The 21,842-nt window shown below is 35.7% G+C and overlaps 1 protein-coding gene and 1 long non-coding RNA gene across 9 annotated transcripts in view; one reads left to right on the top strand and one right to left on the bottom strand.

Annotated features, from left to right (window-relative positions):
• Positions 1–21,842, bottom strand: part of Sugct (succinyl-CoA:glutarate-CoA transferase) — a 724,801-nt gene that overhangs the window by 58,251 nt on the left and 644,708 nt on the right. Inside the window, exon 15 of one of the 4 annotated variants that reach the window (XR_009226097.1) lies at positions 126–21,566. The exons of the other annotated variants lie outside the window; for them this stretch is intronic. The gene's annotated coding sequence lies outside the window, so the exon portion shown is untranslated. Of the gene's footprint in view, positions 1–125; positions 21,567–21,842 lie in introns of those variants that run through there. 4 annotated transcript variants of the gene reach the window in all.
• The window catches only part of LOC124088272 (uncharacterized), a 42,970-nt gene that overhangs the window by 5,166 nt on the left and 15,962 nt on the right, over positions 1–21,842 (top strand). For 4 of the 5 annotated variants that reach the window (XR_006850322.2, XR_009226100.1, XR_006850320.2 and 1 more), the window contains exons 2-4: positions 2,496–2,568; positions 5,030–5,118; positions 21,451–21,584. This is a non-coding gene — a long non-coding RNA (uncharacterized LOC124088272). The remainder of the gene's footprint in view (positions 1–2,495; positions 2,569–5,029; positions 5,119–21,450; positions 21,585–21,842) is intronic. The other variant, XR_009226098.1, reaches the window with a different exon arrangement.

Raw genomic sequence — 21,842 nt, 5'->3', positions numbered from 1 at the left:
CTTCTCTCCATCTTTCAAAGTCTCACATTTATCTCTAATATCCACTTTTCTCTGAGATCTTGGTCCCTTGTGCTCTGGCTTACTTAAGTGTCTCTCAACTCAAATGCAGAAAAACTCATACAAGCATTTACTGGCAGATCTCTATGTCAGGCACCAAAGAATGGCAATGCCCAAGGGCAGGATGTATAGGACTTAATTTAATGTGCTTCCTTTCTCATTAGGATAATACCATTGAAGCCCTGATTTTCTTGGTACTTCTTCAGTGCTTTCAAACAAATTTAAAAATTAAAATATTCAGTTTTTCTTATTTTCTGGTGAGTGTTTTGATATGCTATAAACCAGAAATGGAGCTCTAGTATCTTCTAAGCATTTTGATTTCATGTTGTATATAGTATTCTCTTCGTTTTTTACCTTCCCTGGGTTTATAAATTAATTCTGATTTGGAGGCTCTGGAGTTAGGACAGGTTGCTTTTCAAGTTTAATGAAAAATGAATCAAATGCTTACAAATGGACAATTTCACATTCATCAGGGCTGATATTCAGCATGTATGCACAGGTACACCCACACTTATAAAAATATTGATATATTTCATATTAATTACTAAATGATTCTTGTCTTACATTCCCATTGGCCTATTTGGAATCCTGATGAAATTCTCAGTGGTCCAAAATCTAAAGGATTAACACCTAGTTCAGGATATAGCTTCAGGGACACACTGCTTCAATACCATGACAAGCATCTTGTACTTTTTGGTGAGGGCCCATGACTGACTGTTTTTAAGTATTTTGAATACCACTCCTTTGTACATCCAGGTCATACATATCCTAGCTTGATTTTTCATTTACTATTGGAATTAATTCTGTTTTACTCTTGGTTGTTTCCACAGAGAATTGTTTGGTATAATTGTAACATATAATTGTATAATATTTATTTGTATATTATGCAACTATATAATTAAAATATATTCAAAATTGTTTCTTCTAATGTACCTTATTTTAATTTCTAGCATATGAATATCTTTGCCATTTATTATCATAATTAAAATTACACATGACTGCCCGGTTAAGCCAAATAACTTTTGATAAGGCCAATCTCATAGCTGAGATAATAATTTTCTCTTTGCTAATCAAAAATAGTACATTGCATACATGAAACTGGGAACATTATATAACACATATCTTACAGAAAATAATCATTAGCAAATTCATTAATAGTGGCTATCTTCATTCTACTTTCATTAAATTATTTTCTTCTTGAACTGTGGTCTCAGCACACTATTGTCATTATGGTTGTCTGAGATACTGTGTTCAAATTTCATAAGCCTTAATCAATATTTCACCTACTGGCCTTCTATAGGGAAATTCAAGGCATTATGTAAGCTAATATTATTTTTCTTTGAACTAAATTACAAGCAGATGGCTAATTAACAGTTTTGCTAAATTGTAATGCAATAATAATTTTTCACTCTGAAGTTACAATTTTTCATTCTGAAACCCACTCATTTAGAAAATATTGTGTGTATTCTTTAGTGCCTTAAATTTTTTTATATGCTACTTTTGAAATGGTACTGTATGCTACACATAAAAGGAAAACTGCTTATCAATGTATTAATATTTCCTTATTATTGTGATCAAGTCTTGGAGGAGACTTTTCTTGGATTTATTTGAAGTTCCTGGCTACTAATTTGGTCCAAAGAAATCTCAATATCAAATTTATATTCTGTAACTAGAACTGAAGTTCTTTTAGTTGAATTTATGAGATTTACTTATTTCTGAAGATACTGTAAGGATTGGATTTTAGGATACAGGAAGACCACCCACTCAACTATCAGAATTCATCTCTGAGCTAATTTAATCATGGTTCCTATCCCTAAAGAATTAGTTAAAAAAAAAAACAAAAAAACAGGTAGCTAAATCAAGCCAATCTGGAAACAGCCACCTTCTCAAGGAGTAGCCAATCTAGTAGTTTATGCTTCTTATCAGAAGAAATGGATGACACCAATTTTGTATCCATCCTAGTTCACTTTGGGAGACAGTTTTCACTTGATAAAAATGTAGATTTACAAATGTTGGAGGGATTGTCCTAAGGAGAAGGGTGGTAGCAAGCAATGCCATAGGTTTGACTAAAGCTGGCTAGCTGTTTACTCAGAATGTGAATACACCCTTATAATTCACTTCTATAAGAATACTGTTCTATCAAGATATTATACACAATATTACCTTGCATATATGGACTCCTACAGACATGTATGTTAATATTATTTATTTCTGACATGAGTTATGAAGTCATTTATTTTAAAGTGATGAAATGAACACTCAGTGTTATTAAGTGAATGGTTTCAGATAATAAAAGACATAAGAACAAAGGCTGAATTGCCATTCCCCACAGTCTGAGTAGCACTGAAATATGCTCCAATCATGTCTACTGATGTGGCTCGATCTATTCTCAAGGAATTTTCAAGTCATAATTGTTTTACATTTATTTTCTTCCCCAGTCCCTTCAACATCAAAATGAACTAGACGGGGTCAGTGAATGAACACTTGCTCACCTAAGAGATGAAGAATCTGGTATGTTAATAAGGGATTAGTACACGAGTTCCTCCCAGAAGCAAGTGACTCTAGTACTCTGAATGTAATACCCAGAAAAATAGGATTTTAATGATATGAAAATGTTTGAAATAACTAGGAGAAGAGGGGTGACTTGAGCAGTTCTGAATGGCCCACTTAAAACTGAAAATGAGAAGGAAAGAATGCTGCAAGCCCTGTGCTAGGGAGACTGTCACAGGAACTTGAGTCTCAGATATACAAAGACATGCTGATGAAGGGAGCAGAACTGCCCTTCCCCACACCTGCTCCAAAGACTAGCTTCTATTTGCTCTGAAGCCAGGTTCCAATAATCGTCTTGTGAATAATGACTTGCCACACTAAGCTTTTGAAAAAAGTACAGTGAGCAGGGAGAGAAATACTCAGACACTATAAAAAGCTCCACACTAACATAATGCATATTCATTCAACAAACATTTCCTGAGTTATACATCCATGTTCTGCACTGAGGTAACAAAAGCAATAGAGATATTATTGCCCTTTTGGAGCTCAGAATCCAATTGGCTTTTTTTTTCTCCTATATTCTTCTTTTCTTTATTTCTCCATATTTTTATTGGTGAATAATAGTTATCCATAATGGTGGGAATTGTTACATACTCATACATGCACATCATATAACAATCTCATTTGGCCAATATCGTTCACCATATTTCCTCTCCAGTTGGATTTTTAGTGCAAATTAGTTTTATGTTAGTTTACTGAGAGTACAAATCAATTTTGCTATGGCATACTACTTCTTAAGTGAGTAAATCATAGCAATCCAGGTATAATAACTAGGAAATCTCTTAAGTTTAGAGGTAAGAGCAAATCTATGATCTTAGCCTAAATGTACCTACATTTGACTGTGTACACATGAGAATTTGTCCATTTTCTTAGTAATTAACCAACAGGGCTATTTGCTTTAATAAGGCACACTCAGGAATCTTCAGAGTTTAGCATTGACTAGAGAATCTATGGCCAGAGATGGATATCTGAATGAACCCTGACTGTTTTAGTCAGCTTCTTTGCTGCTGTGACTAAAAGATCTGATCAGAACAATTTTAAAGGAGGAAAAGTTTATTTGAGGGCTCATAGTTTCAGAGGTCTTAGTCCACAGAAGGCCGGCTCCATTCCTTGGGAGTTGCAGTGAAGCTGAACATCATGGTGAGAGAGTGTGGCAGAGTGAAGCAGCTCACATCATCAGGAAACAGACAACTTTGCTTATTAGATACAAATATATGCCCCAAAGCCACGCCCCAATTCCCAACCAGCCACAACCTACCACTCCAATTACCACTCAGTTAAATCCGCATCTGATTGGGTTAAGACTCTCACAACCCAAACATTTCTCCTCTGAACCTTCTTACATTTCCTCATGTGTGAGTTTTGGGGGACACCTCATATCCAAACCATAACACCAGCTCAATCCTTCTGAACTTTGCTTTCCTTATCAGTTTTTCTGCTCTGATTCACTCTATCAGGAGCCCCTTCCTGCTCCCTCACTTTAATGCCCAAAATAAACTTGACCAAAATGTGTCTTCTTTATTTATTTTAGCAGAAATTGGCTGAAATGTTCAAAAGTTTCTGTACTAAATATTAAAGAACATAAAAGAAATAAGGAGAATGTTACACAAGTAGGCAAGCTGACTGAGAAAAGTTTTCTGAATCTGTCAAATCTAGTTGGCCTGTGGGGCTTGAAAATTCTGTCTCATTCTACTTGAGATTCACTCTACTTTCTCAACCCCAGGACTAAACAACTCCAGGAGCAAGGTAGCCCCATGTCCTCCTGCTAGCACCAGCTGGCCTCCTTGTGGCAAGCTTCAGAGAGCTGTGCCCACACAGAAATTTTAATAAAAGACACAGAGTCCATTCCAATTTCTGGCTGGTGCTTGTGGGGTCTCGCTAATTTTTGATGCCAAGAAGAAGCACACACTGAAGATGAGTTTTTCTCAGTACAGAATCAAATAAATTCCAATATCTCCTGACAGCCACAGGACTCACATAGGTGATTTTACACAGAAGTTATCCTCTTACTTGAACTTATTAAATCCGAGTTCTCTTTCCAGAAAGGTGTAGAAAGGAAAGAGAATGTAATAGAAAAGTTAAAGACCTGTAGTGGAAAGTCCTGAACTTGTTAGCTATCCCAAGCTGCTGTGATTAAAAAAGAATCATCATCAAATAACTCCGTTCCCCCCTTCTCCTGTTGCTTTGCTAAATAAGAACATAGAATTTCACAAGATGGATTCAGTTTGCAAAGGGGTGAGAAACGAGGCTCATGGTATTACTGTTTTCCTTGACAAAAACCATTTAATTTTTTTCTGGATTCCTTTATTGTTCTTAGGCTCAATGAATCTGTCTGCTGTTCCAAATATACACTGCCCTCGAATTTTTTTAGACAATCATTTGGCTTGGGATTAAAAGCAATGGTCTAAATTTGGTCCTGCAGGAAAACTTCTGCTTAAGATGTGAGAAACCCTTGGTTAAGAAGATAAAGAAACTTCCAAAGCACAAGGACCTCCTTATCATAGGCCACAGGTAACAACTGAAATACAATGATGATGGGATCTCAAAAAATTGGCATATGTTTCTTTTAATAGATAGGTAAAAAGAAAAGAAACAAATCAAATACTCTTATATCAGCAATGAAAAAAAATGAGTAAGCTAGAGATTTAGAAATTATTTGTGAATGGTCAAGAACATTTAAAATTGAATATAGAATAAAACCAAGGATATAAAGAAATAATATGACTGTGTACAACCCTAATTCTCAATACATAAGAAGTAAGACATAAATGTATACCTTAAACTTTCTAAGAAAAACCTTTATAATTCTCTATAACTGTATCTCTTTATAACTGTATCTTTAAAAATATTCTGCTGGGTGCAGTGGCACATGCCTTTAATCCCAGTGGCTCCAGAGGCTGAGCAGGAGGATCAAGAGTTCAGCCTCAGCAAAAGCAAGGCACTAAGGAAGTGAGACCCTGTCTCTAAATAAAATACAAAATAAGGCTGGGAATGTGGTTCAGTGGTTGAATGCTCCAGAGTTCAATTCCCAGGACCAAAAATAAATAAATAAATAAATAAATAAGGTATTCTTCTTTTTCCTTTTTTTCTGAAAACATTTTAAAACTTGTTTTATTTGTTTGGCAATGCTGGGGACTGAACACTTTAAAATATTAAGATAATATTGTAAATTGTCAGAAAAAAATAAAGAAAAACAAAAAAGGAAAAATTACCCAGTCTTACTACCCAGAATTATTATTTAACATCATAATAATTATTAATATGTAGATATATTCAACAGCTTGGCATTTTTGGTAATCGTAAACTTTATAATATCAGGTATGAAAAAGCTTGAAAATTATAAAGCAATCTAAACTTAATTTTATCAAAATAACAAGCTCTAAGATCCTGATCAAAAAGAGGATTGAAACAAAAGAGATAACTATCATTTGATGTTAAAATGTCAGCTATGGAAGCTCCTAAGAAGCAAGCGGAATCAGCAATTCAATAGTGTAAAACCACTTTCCAGCCCAGAACTATCAGTTTGATGTAGTGCATGTTACCCTTTTTAGTAGGATTTAACCACCAGTAGAGCCCTGAACTTTTGAAGAGTTTCATTTATTCCCAGAGAACATTATTTCTGCTTTGGTCTGCAGTATCACAACCTATTTTTTAAAAATATTTTTATTAGTTATTGATGGATCTTTATTTGTTTGTTTGTTTATATGTGGTGCTGAGAATTGAAGAATTGAACCCAGCACCTCACAGATGCTAGGCAAGTGCTCTACCACTGAGCCACAACCCCAGCCCCTCACATAACCTATTCTTATGTCTGAGTCTCAACAGATGCTATAACTCATACAACTTCATTATTATTAAAAATAGACACATAACAAATGTGTATGTATGTATACATATTATATACATATACATATGCACATAAACATACCTATGTACAGTTGTACACTTGATCATTGTGTCAGAATTTAGCTCCCTGGCCTTCCATATCCCCAGTGCTGGTGGAGAACTGATGTATTTTTCCAGAGCCTAAAGATTCAATTTTAGCTTATGTTTTATTATGATTTCCATAACTATTATTTTATATGGGAGAAAGTGTTATCAATTTTAGTAAGATCCTTTTAATTCCAAGGAAACGTAAGATGGAAATTAATTGTCAGAGCCCAAGGCTAAGAATACAAAGATAATAAGAAAGCCTTGAGAATAACTCTCTTGGGTCTATATAAACAACTGTGATACATTATGTGCATAACTAAAGAGAAACAGCTAGCTGATACAAACTTCAAGGAGAAGGAGCATAGAATCAAACATGGAAGAGAAGTGAAGTGAGCCCAACCCATGCAATGCCAAAAGTAGGTAACAAAATTATCAAGGAGCCCAATGCCTAAAGAATGTGAAAAGATAAAATTGGTAACATTGTACTTATTTTCTGTCTGGTGAACTTCATTTTTAGAATTATTTCCTTTCTTCCAGTTTGAAAACTTTTAATGCCATTCTTTACAATTTCATGAACTTCAAGCTGGCCCCTAAAACCTATTTCCTCAAAGTGTTTGAAACTTTGAAAAGTCAGTGTTTTAGATTTTTTAAAGGCAACAAAATTGAAAAAAAAAAAAAAGAAAAGAAAAGAAAAAAAACCCACACTAGGAACTCCAAGTCCTGCCAATTTTTTCTTCCTGCCAAGTCCTATTAGTATAAATGAACGGTTTATTTTAAGAAATGCCTGATAAATTACTCTACACAATCAGTAATGAGGGTACTGTCAGCAAAGGAGAATCATTTCCAAAATTTACTTGGCATTAAGGAGCTAGTGCCTTGTAAGCTCAAACTGGGTTATGTGGCCCTCGCCCCTGTGGATTCCATAAATCTCTCCCTTCTTTTCAGAGGACAGAGGGATCTACCGATATGTGTAACTGCTGAGGTTCTTCTATGTCCACATACAGTTTTTGAAAAGTGAAACAAAACATGGTTATCTTCAACTTTCCTTGTCAACAATTTTTAACCACTATTCACAGAGAGTTTCTTTTCTTCTTGAAATTTGCCCCAAGGGAAAATATTAAAGAGCTCAGAGTATTATAGTAAAATAAAAGAAAAAAAAATACAGTCCAAGACAAAACAGAAAATAATGGTGTGATATACCAAGGAAAAGTTTACAAAGCGCTGAATGTCTCTTAGGACACAGACATTCACCTATGGCTTGATTCATATCCACTGTGCATTTGGAGAAATACAATTGCAGAGATGCCAAGGCTACAAGTTAGTGGTCAAATAAAAAAAAAAAAAACCCAACAATATGAAAAAAGGAAAAAAAATCCATAATTTGAAGATCCTGAAATAAAGAAAACCATTAGAGTTGGGTGACGGACAGGCACCCAAGTTATCTTCACACAGTCCTCCTAAGGCACTGTGCTTCTCTGCACACCTTCCAAGTGAAATTTGTTCTGTTTTTATTACTGGAAGGCTTGAACCATGATCTCTGATAAAAGACCTATGGTGATGTCCTTTCTCCCCAAACCATAATGGAAAACGCTTTTATCCTGAAACCTTATTTTTCTAAAGAGGAAATAGGTGATGTTTTCTTATGGCAGCGAACCCCAGCAAGGCTGTTGTGGGAATGAGAAGTTTAAAAGATAGAGTTTGTTATCTGTGAAGCCTTTTTTGTGTTCTTTAGAGGAAGAGTATTATAAAAGTTAATGTGCAAATAAAATAAACAAATTTCACTAGCCCTTGCCCACCCTCAGTTTTCTTTGGATTACTTATAAATTCCCCAGTGCTGGACTTCTACTACTTTTGCTGTAAGACTATTTTCCAGTCACTGTCTGAAAGACTTCCACTTACTCTTTGCAGTGTCTGTATAATGTTTGTGGTGACCCTGCATTGTTAGGCCTCCAAGTAGGAGACAAAAGTGTTTCATACAATTTATACTACTCATATTTTGTATTTAATATGTTTAAACACTAGGATCAGAGTTCAGCGTTTAATGCAATGCAGTATGTACACAAGCTGACTAAATTACAGATGAACAGAAGAGATGTTGCATATTTCCTCCAATCTTATAGGGAGAGGAAAGATACCAGCTCTTCTTAAGAAATATTTATGCGTTCCAAGCATTCTTAGCATCATTAATAAGCAAACTTCCCAACGCTCCTTAGAGACAGGGGCATTGATTCCTATTTTGCAGGTGAGGAAACTGAGGCCTGGAAAGAAACTGGGAGAATTTTTCAAGGGCAATGATATCCATAGAGCCAGAACAAGCTCTACCCAGCGCAGGATCTCACACCTCTGAGCTTTCCTGCCTGATCTGTTTCCCCAACTTCTCTGCTTACAGTGGTACCTACCTCCTCCACTCAAGGCTGGGTATTTTAGTCAATGTCCATTCTAACATTCCTGAGATGCCTGGAAGAGAGCTGAAAGGGCTGGATAAATGAACTGTAATATTGGCTTGATTTGTACTCAGTAAAAGCCATACAGAAAATAACAATGGAGTGGAAAATCTCCTTCTCATCCAAAAAACTCTGGGTTTGTCTTACCTACCACAGAAATATGTTTCTACACAAAATTCAACTTCAAGGCTCTCAGGTCTGATCCCAAGTTACTAATTAACGCCACATTCCATTAATTAGAAATGTCAGGGGAAGAATGGTATAAGTTTTATATCAAGCAGTTACAGAATATAAGCCCAACTTCCTCAGCCTCCAAGCCTATGATCCATTTTATTATCTGATCATTTCCATAGTGAAGAGCAGAATGTAATGCGCCCTTTTTTGTAGAGTTACCTTTAGGTGTCAGACAGCATTCCCAGATCATTGAATTATGAAATAAGCCAATGGAAATAACTACAGGAAAGAAATGGGTGCCTCTGAAATAATTCTATCACTTGCAGGAAAAAAAATAAAAAGATAGATGTAAATTTTAAATGGGCTAAATGTCATAGCTAAATGTTCTTTTCAAATTAACATTATTTTGTAAGGGGGTAATACTGGGGATTGAACCCAGGGGTGCTCTACCACTGAACTAGATACTTGGCCAGCCATATTCATTTTGAAGCAAGGGCCTAGCTAAGTTGCTGAGACTGGAGGAAAATGAGCAATTCTCCTGCCTGAATCTCCCAAGTCATTGGGATCACAGGTGTCAGATTTCTGGAGCCAGCTTTGGGAATGGCTACCATGCTGTTATACTCTCCAGGTAAGTCAACAATTGTCTTATGATTCTAATCTCATACCTGGTGATCATATTCTCACATCTCCAAGAGTGCTGTAGAAGGAAGTTAGGATAATCTGATTCTATGACCTCTGGCCACAGCTGATTAACCAATAGGGTTTTGACTATGCTGCTATTCCTTGCACTTCTGTCTATGTGATTTTAGGATCAATGTGTTCTCTTGGAATGATAAATTGTGCCCAACACCTTTCTGTGGAATAGAGAACTGGGAAGCCAAGCCCCTGAGCTATTAACTGTGGCCACTGTGGCACAAAGGTGGTGGTAGGTGGAGCTGAGTGGCCATTATGGGCAATGCACATGCTGGATTTATGAGAGGAGAGTGACTATGAAATGCAGAGGAAGCCAGCTGGGAAAGAAAGAGAAGAGTGAGACAGGAACACAGGATTCAGAGACAGAGGTGAAAAGGCAGTGTAGCTCGGGCCCTGCTCTTGCTAAGGCTGGTCATTCAGCTTCTCCCATGCACAAACTTTCAATAAATCCTCCTTCACGTGAGGCAACTTGAGTGCATGTCTGTTTCTTGTAACCAAGAAAGCTTTGAGAAGAACAAAGGCCCCTGAGGAAATGATTAAAGACCCACTAGAGTAGTCCAATCATTGCGTTGTCCAGACCCAGGCAGATCCAGCTTTCCCCAAACCCACAGCAATGTCAGGCCTCATAGAAGAGGGTGTCCCCTAGTGTAGCTCCTGATACACTGCAGTATTTCAAGCAATTTGGTCATCTTCCTCCCAATTAATATGAAGTATCACCTAAATTTAATACCCTTCACATTTGAATTAAAACAAAGGGCTGGGAGTATAGCCCAGTGCTAAGGAGAGCTTGCCTGAGTCACTCAAAGCCCTGGGTTCAATCCTAAGCACTGGAAAAAAAAAGAAAAAGAAAGAAAGAAAGAAAGAAAGAAAGAAAGAAAGAAAGAAAGAAAGAAAGAAAGAAAGAAAGAGAAAAAAGGTTGAACTGGTTAAAAAAATTCTACCATGGAAACATAAATTAGGATCTAGTATCTTTTACTAACACAATACGAATGTGTTTATGATTTAATTTATCCTGATGCTCCTGGAGAAGATGAGTGTCCTATCTGATGTGTATTTTCATAATGTGGCTTTTAGTTCAATCTAAGGACAAAAAAAGGAAGTAGGAATCAGCCCTGGAAATTAATATTGGGGTCCATGCAGAAAAATATGAGTTATATTCTGTCAATGTTTAGTAAACTTGAATCTGAACAACCTCCTCATATAAAGTATGGTAAGAAGCTATCTATATAAAAGAAAATTATCTGCCATCCTTGGTCCTGCTAATGGGATTTTTTTAATTCAAAACTTTATTTAATAAATAAAATGCTTTTCATGGATAAGATCCCATTACACCATTATAGAGCTTTCTAAGAATGTTAGAGCCTTCTCCATTCTCCATTTTATTGCAAAGTATCTTTTCATTAAGTTTTCAAAGTGCTCCCTGAGGAGAAAAACATCAATATTTTTTTCTTGGTGCTGATTATATGAGGCATTTGTTCCTTGGGTGGCAAATGGATTTCATCATGTACCCTAATTCCATTAATAGTTAGAATTTTGTACCAAGAAGCATTCTGTATGGTTAAGTGGTGTCTATGATTGGTGGGAAAGAGCCTCCAATTGATTAGCAATGTCTGTTGCTGGCAGAGCAGGAAAAAAAAGAGACAGAATGCTAGGCACTAACCAGCTGTAATTTGCCTTTAACTTGTAAGAAAGTGTTTAATTTAGAAACTATATGTTTCAGCCGAGCACAAAGTGATTCAGCTTCAAGTATCCCTTTTAGATAGAACACTGACATTTAAACTGAATTAACATAGAAAAAATAAAACCAATATTAAACTTATAATCTCTAGGTTCCAAAACAGTAAGATCAAGTAATGAATATCTATAAACAAAAAAAAAACCCAAAAACTTTAAAAGAATATGAAAACTCAAAACCAGGAAACAGGGTTTTCTACAATGAGGTGAAAGGACCGTATGTCCATCAAAGACAGATAACCATTAAAGTGAATGAAAGTGATGATATAACCAAACTGGGCTTGAATTCTAAAGAAACACCTCAAAAGTTGTTTCAACCTAAATAAGGCTGGAATCTCACTGCAGGACTTATATACTTTTGTTTTTCCTTATTTTGGGAAACTGAGATAGGGTAGCAAGGAAACACTGATTCAAAGACCCCAACATGAATCAACAGACGATTCTGGGCTTGCCAAATAAAAGAGTTGATGGATATACTAATTATCCTAATTTGATCAAATGCATGTATTCAAATATCACATGGTAGCATGTATTCAAATATCACATTGTACCCCATCAATTATTTGTACAGTTATTATTTGTCAATTAAAATATATTTTTAAATAAGCATAAAAGAGTTGATTTGTTTTATTCCTGGTAGATCCCCTGGGGGACTTTCACAGTGGAAGGAAGGGGCAGCACTGGCCACCTCACAGCAAACTCACTGCAAACTGCAATATGGCTCTGCTGGAGTTTGGCAAAGGTGTATAAAGTGAAAGGTCAGGTGAGAGGTCAGGAGATATAGACATTGAAGGAAAACATAACAGAATACATTCTTTAGAACAGAAACTTTGGAAACAGGAAAAGAAAGAAAGTAACAATTCCAGCAGCTGAACCATTCTGAAAGACTTATATATTATCAAAAGATGCATGGAGCTCCTCCCTCTTACATAGTATGCTGACCTGATTTTATGTTGCTGCTTCTTTAAGTGAATTTGGAAGATTGCACCTGTACTGATTTATTTATGCTTTCATGGAAGGAGATAAAGTGCAGAATTAATCCACTCACTTTACACTTAAGCCAGAGACAGTTTAATATCTTGGGCTTGCCCTCTAAAAGGCATAAAGTATGGCCACTTAAAACCAGGCAAGATTCTCTCCCATGGAGAAGCAAAGCTGAAGAGTCACTCGTTGCAATTACTTTAAAATCAGACTCCCATCAGTTGGAACACTATCCCTGCCTTCTGACAGTTGTGTGACCTCAACTATGTCCTTAATCATTCTAAACTTTGATTTTCTGATCTGTAGAACAGAGAAAAAAGTACACACCTGGCAAGATAGAAGATTATTTTTAAAAGCACATGTTAGGCAATTGATACAGCATATGAGAGAGAGCACTCGTGCATATTAACTTTAAGTTACAGATCTACCTCTTAATAGTGTTAACTGAGAGTGCTTATGGAAAAGTGCTTTTCCAATAAGAGACTCCACATCGTGCCTGAGACCACATGTACAAGTCAGTGGCTGAGACCAGAAATAAAATGCACTTATTTGTAAGACATGGCATGTAAATGGATGGAGGACACCCCACCCATTTAGAGCAGAGTTCATCAGCCTGTGTTGGCCTGTAAGACCACCTTATTCTAGTATAGTAAAACATGGTAAAACATGGTAAAACAGATGATTTTTTCAAAACCTTCAGAGATGTTCAGACAACTCTTGGGGCTCTGGTATGAATTCTTTTCCTTTTGTTTTTGTTTACCTTCTGTGCAGAACAAAATAAAACAATAATACCACAGTGGAAATTCCACAGTCTAGTAAGCAGTCTCCAAAAACAAATATTTAAAGCTGCTTTGAATATACCTTTCCCAGTAACAAGCATTTTGTCTCATGTAGTATTTTCTACCATTAGTGTTTCATAATTACAAAGATGTGAATTATTTAAGTTTTTTCCTTTTCTTGGCCAACAAAATCATCACTAATGGGACTTCACTAATGGCCATAAAAACTCAAGACCCATTATTTCTTAATGTTCAGGATACATTTGTGGGGATTTTTGTTGTTCGTTTGTTTGTTTTTTGTCCAACTGCCTCAGTCATTATATTTTATAGTTGCAGTGTTTAGGGTAGATTGAAAATATGAAATTTGAGGGAAAAGTCAACATATAATCAAATCCAAAAAGTCTTTTCAAGACTTTCTAATCTGTGTACAAGTGTCATCAACACAGAAATAATTCTGTTTGGAAATGTAATTACATTCCAATAAAACACAATGTCCTTAGTCTATAGGTTTTACTTAAGCATAGCAAAAGTCCACACACTTAGCCATCTCCCATCTTCACAATGAATAATAAGCAAATGACAATGTACTGGGACCCAGGCATCTGGGAACTTTTCAGGGCTAAATAATAACATCTATTCCTAAAAGTAAAACAAAAGCTATGTATATTTTACTATATTTATTGAACAATTAGAGCAAATATTTGAGTTTGAGTTTTACCTGCTACTTAGGAAGGCATTCTTTTGGCAATAATAACCTTGGGGCTTTCACCAGATGAATTGAACTGCTTTATAAAATTGCTTATCTTCCTTGTGATTCTTAAAGGAATTGTGATTACTCTTTGTAAAAAGGAAGGAAGATTTTCTTCTAAAACTCTGAAATAATCACAAGCCTTACACAATCTTGGGTGAATCTTAAATTAGGGAAAGAAAGAAGTGTAACAAAAGAAAGATTTATGTTCCCAGATAAATTAGGGAATATTGCAGTATTCTAAAACCCAGTGTAGTATATTTGCCCTCACTAAAAGTTGTTCAATGCATTTCTGTACAAAACAGATTTATAACATCGATTTTCACTCTGATTTCCTGTTTCTCTGTCAATTCACCAAGCAAATATTTGGAAGGCTAAAATGGCTATGTGGAGTGCTAAGACTTGACCTAGGAAGTGAGCACCCCCCTGGGAGCAATTTGATTGGTTCATACTAGTTCTGAGGCCGGTATGGGAATCTTTATGACTGCACAGCTTAGGGAATGAATTACTTGACCTCAACTTTCTCCACGGGGGTGCAAACCTTAATTTTCCACACTAATTTTCAAATGGAATTACAAAAACATTTCACTTATCTAGAGGTCAACTATTCTATAAACTCAACTACTTGGAACACAGACAAAAAGCAGACAGAAAAGAAAAAAATCTCTACAGGCAGAGTGATGTCATAAAATCCCATGGATTTTCCCCCATCAGAGAGCAGCTAGTCATTTAGAGCAATTGTACCTTGATTTTTATTAACAATTCTAATCACTATACTGGTAATTGTTTTTGAGCCAACAGTGGATTAGAAGAAATGAATCTATGGAGAAAAAGGGACTAAAAGAGTTAATACGCAAGGCAATGTGATATTTAAAAAGACAGTAATTCAAAAAATTATAGAAAAAGAACAAAACCTCATGTGCCTCTCTAGTTCATAAGGACATCATTTATTATGAAAATAAAATAAGTAACATTCCTAATTATACAAGCAGAAAAGTTTTCACTTTCTTGAATCTACATTAATTAAGAGAATAAGGAAGGTATTTTATAAAGTCATTTTATAAAGAGTTCCACTGAAAAAGGAAAATATTTCAAAAGGATTAGCACTTAGAAGGATAAGCTCTGTTGATCTATCATCTATTATGATGGATACAGGATGATCCCCTAGTAATTTAAAGAAATGCTCATGAGCTCAAACATGGAAATATATTATTTTTTTAAACCAAAAACATGTTGTCCTCCAAAAAATAGAAGCTTTTATCTGCAAACCACAGGAACTTGAAGCAATCTACAACACTTGAGCATGGGCTGATTTTCAACAGGTGGTAACAGGAATATAGGAACCAAAGCCAGAAACAGAGCTTTCCAGAATGCTACTATTTTTCCTCCTCCCATGTGCTTTTGGTGTGAAAAGGGAGAAAGAAGGGAGAAGTGAGGGAAAGTAAATTTGGTTATGGAGAGAGGAGCAGGCTATCAGATGACTGCTTCCTTTGGGGAGTAAAAGGGAGAACTGGCAATAATTTTGCTTGAACCACAGGCATGGACTAAATGAGTCCCAGGCAAACTGAACATGTGGCCACCCTAGTTTAAGGAGCAAGATGAAAATACTGTTAATTTATAGAAGTAGAGGATCTGGAAAAATACTAAAGTTGATCCATGAAAATATCCATACAATACCCTGAAGAAGTAGTCTCCCTAATTCACATGCTCATTCACTCATCTGCTTAGTTAACCTCAATTAAAAGTTGCCCTAACACCACTAGTTTTAATATAATCTCTTCCCTGTTGAATTCCAAGTTAAGAACAAGTATCATGTCTTGTATTTCCTTTCAATTCCATTTTATTTATTCATTAGATAACAAATATATTAAATTTCAAAAGAGTATATTTAAGAAACATGGAAGACCTATATACATAAAATAATATGAATAACAATTACACTTATAGGCCTCTATCTAATCATATTTTTTTTTTGCTAAGGCAAAATTAGTTGCTTGAACTGAAAGTGCTATAAGATTAAGGATTTTTCTAAACCACATTGATAAACTTAGGGCACTGTTAAAATACATTACAGAGGGGATGTTGGGGGAAATGCCAGAAAAGAAATGGAGTCTTTTGCTACACAATAGATTTTTATGATTTATTATGACTATTAGTCTATTTTATAGTATTACAGTTATTTACCTAATTTGGTTGAATTGATATAGATTGTTGCATTGTAATAGGTTAAATTAACACAAATTTCCTTTCATTACACCTTTCTAAATTTTTTTTCACAGAGAAAGTGGAGGTGGAAATATGTCTTTCTATGAGTAAAATATCAACTTTTTGAAACATAAAATACAACACAGTTACTTTTTTCTGTATATTTGCACACACTCATAGTTTCCTAGGAATTGCTACAAAATTATTTTAAGAACAGAAAATATACTACATTTTAAGTTAAAATATCTGCTTAAATTTCAAAATTTTCTAGGCACTGGTATCTGAAATCTTTTCAGAGTTAATTTATTCATTCATTTAATAGAAATATTCATTCATGTAGTAGCTACTGTGTTAGGCAATACAGTGATAACAATAGAGCTCCTGCCTCAAATAGCTCACAGTCCAGTCAGCAATTTGTTCTCAAAGTAAGGTTAGTATTCACAGGTCATTTGGGAAACAAAGAGAAGAAAGAACCAATGCACTTGGGGATTAGAAAAGTCTTCTCAGAGTAAGAAACATACTAGCTGAGTCTTACATGATGTTGTGAGAGATGCAGTATGTTGTCCATTAATATGGTTTCTCTTCTTCCACAGCTATAGAGCATCTGCTTTTCAGTAAAGCAAATGCCACTACCATCCCCAAAATTTTAAAAAAGACTCTTGTCAGCCTCTTTCCTAATGACTAAGTGCTTGTTAATATATGTGAGTAGAACTTGTCAGCTTCCAGGGACTGTCCTCAAAAGATAACTAGGGTGTGATCTTTCTTTTCCTCTTTGCATTTTCCTCTAACCCTAGGCCTGGAAGATAGATATGATGGCCATAAATCTAAGTGTCATCTAGTACTATTAAGACAAGAACCATCTCCAGCAGAGCAATCAACTAGAAGGAATCTGATTTTCCAAGGACACCCCAAAGCGGAAATGCCATACCAGTGCTAGGGTCCTCAGGAAATGGGGTTCTCCAGATTGTACTGGGAAAGAGGATTATCTTCTTTCTATTTAATAATGTATTATTTAGGAGTCTCTATTATAGCTAAACATAATCCTGATGCAGCTAAGTTGAAGTTATCTGGTCAAAACATAAAATAAAAATCCCTAACTACAGAGGAAACAATACATACAAAACAACAGAGACAATATAGCATGGTGCTTTCAGGAAACAGCATGACAGGGGTTAAAGGGAGAAGCAGATGGGGAAATACAAGTTTGATCATGACAGGGCTTGTGCATGTGAAGAAAACTGCGTTTAAAATATAAATGCATTAAAGTCATAGCCCATGTATGTGAATAAATAAGAAGTAACTTCATAAGAAAAGAGTGACATATGCTCAGTTCAAGAATCGACAACTGATATTGGGAAAGGGAAGTGAAATTCAGAAACTTCCTTCATTCATGTGCACACTTTTGGCCTTGGCTGCCTTGTTCAGGGCTCACATAAAATTTCAGACCATATTTAAAGAAAGGCAGAGTATTAGTTTTCTGTTGTTGCTGAATGGAATATCACAAAGTTGATGGCTCAAAACAACACATGTGTATTTCCTTTGAATTGTGGAGATTGGAATTTTGAACATGTTGGCAGAGTGGCATTCCTATGGGAAGCTCTAGAGATCCCCACTTGCTTGCCATTTTCAATTCCTAGTAGTCACCTGCTTTCCTTGGCTCATGGTTCCTTCGTCCATCTTCAAAATACATTACTCCAATCTCTGCTTCCATTATCATGCCACCTTCTCCTCTGACTCTGAAACCTTTTGTTTCCCTCTTATAAAACTATAGTAATTTATCAGGCCCTCCAGATAATCCAGGATAATCTCCTTAACTCAATATTCTTGATTTCTCTTAAGAATCACTTAAGAGTCTGCAAAATCCTTTCTGTCATATATGTTAATAGTCACACATTCTAGGGATTAGGACATTGACATATTTGGACCATAGCAAAGAATCGGGTAAAAAATATCCCAGATCAGTAAATGAGACATTTGAATTTTGATTCAATCTTAGTCACTTTTAAAGTCACTTAAGTCAACTCCCTATTCTCCACTTAAATATGTGTAAAATTCCTGCTAAGCACATTCGCTCTCTACTTTTGCTCTTATGTTCACTATCATGCCAGGGAGATCAACACTGCTCCCTTCCTTTTTCTTTACTTCTCCACATCTACGAAAGTTGCCTTTACAACATTTAACTTAATTCCCTTTCCTGTAGCATCTATTATTCCTAGGTCTGTCCTCTGAAGGAATATCCCTAAGTTAAACATCATATACAAAATTTTAATAAACATGCCCAGTTCAGGATATAAGTTCAAGGTGCCTCATTCTGCAAATTTGTAGGCCATTCTCTCCTTAAAGAACAATTTGTTGGATGGTAAATTGGCTCAGTGGTAGGGCATTTGTGCAGCATGCACAAGGCCAATCCCCAGTTAGAAGAAAAAGGAGGAGGTGGGGGTGGAGGAAGAGGGGAAGAAGAAGAACAATTTGTAATACATATTACAGAATATGGTTTCCAATAATTTGATAGTACAGACTACTCATATTCCTTTGCATGCCTGTTTAGGTGTTAAAATAGAAAAAGGAATTGAAAACTATAAATATTTAAGTGTTTTATAAGTGTGTCACAAGCAGCATTGAAGATATTTGAATTGCAACATAGTAAAGACAAAATTATTTGAAAGGAAATGAAGTGGCTATTTGGTCCCATTTTTGGTATCCAGCCTGGTCTTCATAGCAAATATTCTTTTTAAAAACAACATTTGGTCTTAGCCATATTGAACATAGTTTTCTAGAAACAATGATAGAAAGACAGGCTGGGTCTGTGGGCTATTTAAAATATTTAATGGTTGTTGATATTAACTGGAGTGAACAGTGTTCTGGGTGACCTTGCTCCCTGGGCAAGAGGAGACTTCTGCAGTGTCCTAGGGAAGGTGAAGCATCACTCTTATGTCCTTCATGGAGAGGAGTCCATGGTGCCATTGAGGACTCCAGAAGACTCCTGGAAAGTTTTTCAGGACACAGGAAACAGCCTAGGTTTCCTACAGACTGCTGTTGTAAACCCTCTTCTATTAAAGCTGTGCAAAGTTCTGAGAAATGGGTAACTAAGGAGCTTAAGGCCCTGCCTGTGGAATCTCTCCTGCTGAGCTGAGTAGAAGAAACCCAGGACTTAAGGTGTAACCTTCTCTGGGTGGTGATGTTCTGCTTGGGTTTTCACCCTCCTCTGGTTCCACAGAGCCTGGGATCCTGAGGGGTGTGAAGAGCTCTTGGTCCAAGCTCAGGTGACTCACAATGGGCCTCAATCCAGTTGTGGAGCTAGCTCAAACTTGCCTAAAACAAATTCCTACATTTTGTTCAAGTTTTGAAAAGTAGGTTCTGCCTTATTCCCTTGGCTTCAGTTCTGCCTTTGAAATTATTCTAGTAGCCTTGTCCTTTCAGTATTTGGAGAAATCAATGATTATATCTCATTTTTGCCTTTTCTATTTTTTCCTTATGTTAGGAACTGGCTTCTTCTTTGGAAGACAAGCTCTATGACCAAAACTTGCTATACAGAAGGATTTAACAGAATTCTGCAGCAGTTCTATTTGCTAGGATTCTATGACATTCCTTAAACCTACAGTGTCTGTGTGCTTAGTGCACCATCAGTACATTTTTTTTTATCTCTTGCTAGGTTTTCTGGTACCATATTTACCAGTTACTGTGACTCCCCCCACATCCCTTGAATCAGTATCTTTCCAATGACCATATGTAAGCTGTCCACTGCTGTTCCTTGGACCCACAAAGTGGGTCATGCAGCTCTCACATCTATGCGCTGCTCCAACCTGCTGGGGTTACCAACCCTGCTGCTCTCCTCCATAGTCTGATATAAGACTCAGGGTCCCCTAAGAGATTCTTTGGACCAATGACACTTTGAAAAGTGCCTCAATAGAATAGTTTTTGAATGACAACCCTTGGATATACCATAAATCATATCATATGATTTGATTTGCATTTTATAGGCATAGCTATAAGAGGATATTTTAAGCATAAAAATGAAAAATATGCTTTTTATGTCTATAAAGGGACCACCTATGTTGTCACTGTTTTTAGTAGTTATTTGTTTACTTATTTTTTAAATTTGGAGGTCAATTCCTATGAGTCAACTTGTTTTTAGTGTTGTGGTTTAGGTCAACTTGTCTCTTTCTTTGTGAAATACAGATTTAAAGATATAAAGGTGCTTAAAAAGCACCTAATAAGTAAATACATACCCAAACTTTCCTTAGTTTAGATGTGGAGATATTGCTGTTATTATATCATCATCACAAAACAAAGGTCTTCTCTTAGTGTCATAGTGTATATATGAAAACTAGAATCCATGCTAAGTTCCTGACTTCGATCTGACATCATTGTTTCCCTGGGCACAAAGTAAATACACATACAGAATCACATCGATAACCTACATTTGTATAACACAAAATATTTGAGATCACATTAAATACACATACATCTCAAATTGCATATATAAGCCAGGAGATTGGGCAGCTTATATTAAAAATATGTGTGTCTGTGCTGGGGTTGTAGCTCAGTGATAGAGCTCTCGCATAGTATGTGTGAGGCGTTGTGTTTGATCCTCATCACCATATAAAAATAAATAAATAAATGAAGGTATTGTATTCAACTACAACTAAAAACTATTTTTAAAAAAATTTTTAAAATATGTGTGTCTGTTAAAGTCTAAAACTGGCTTATTGTCCATTTATCCATCAGTTCTTTATATGTTCTCTGATACAATGCTGCAGGGAACAAAATTTCTTTCAGAGATTTTATTCTTACTAACATGCTGAGATTTTTGTTTTCTATTAGGGAAAAAAAAGTAAATTGACATTGCAGGGATTTAGATTTGGGGGAGAAAAATCACAACCAGCATACCCACATATGAAGATATAAGGTTGAATTTTGTTATAATACCAGGATTGACACCAGGATTTGTATATGGATTATAATGGCATCACTTTTTCTACGCTTTTGGGTGTTCATAGTTCAAACATATTATATTGGAATGCAAGAATAAAATGTTATATCATAACAGAGTTCCATTGTGTTTAAATAGAAGAGCATTGAAATAAACTTTTCCCTTTTCCCAACTCATACTAAAGGTTAAATGTTGACATTTCCTTTTGTATATGTGAAGTATTTAAGAAGGGTAAAGAAGAACATTCCAAAGAAAATACAAGGCTGAAAACTTAGAGGGTGATGCTTGATATTCCAGAAAAGTACAGGAAGAGGCCATGTTGTCAGAAGATTTCCCTGCGTATGAGAGAAATTGTAAGTGTTGACGGTGGTACAAGAGTCAGACTACTTCAGAAACCATTCAAATACTGAGTATTCTATTTTTTTCAATCATGAATTCCAGTCCCTCTACCCATAGGTACCTTCTTTTAGTATTTGTAATTATCTCCAATCCTCACTTAAACAAGGACAGGAAAAACTTAAATGATAAAAATAAAATAAAATTTGCTCTTTATGATGGTTTGAAAAACCACTGATTCAAAACAGTTATTTTTTCTTTTGAATCCATGAATA

Source organism: Marmota monax, unplaced genomic scaffold, assembly GCF_021218885.2.
Source record: "Marmota monax isolate L192 unplaced genomic scaffold, Marmota_monax_Labrador192_F-V1.1 WCK01_AAM20220418_F8-fsc00109, whole genome shotgun sequence".
NCBI lineage: Eukaryota > Metazoa > Chordata > Mammalia > Rodentia > Sciuridae > Marmota > Marmota monax.
This window is presented reverse-complemented; position numbering and strand designations above follow the sequence as displayed.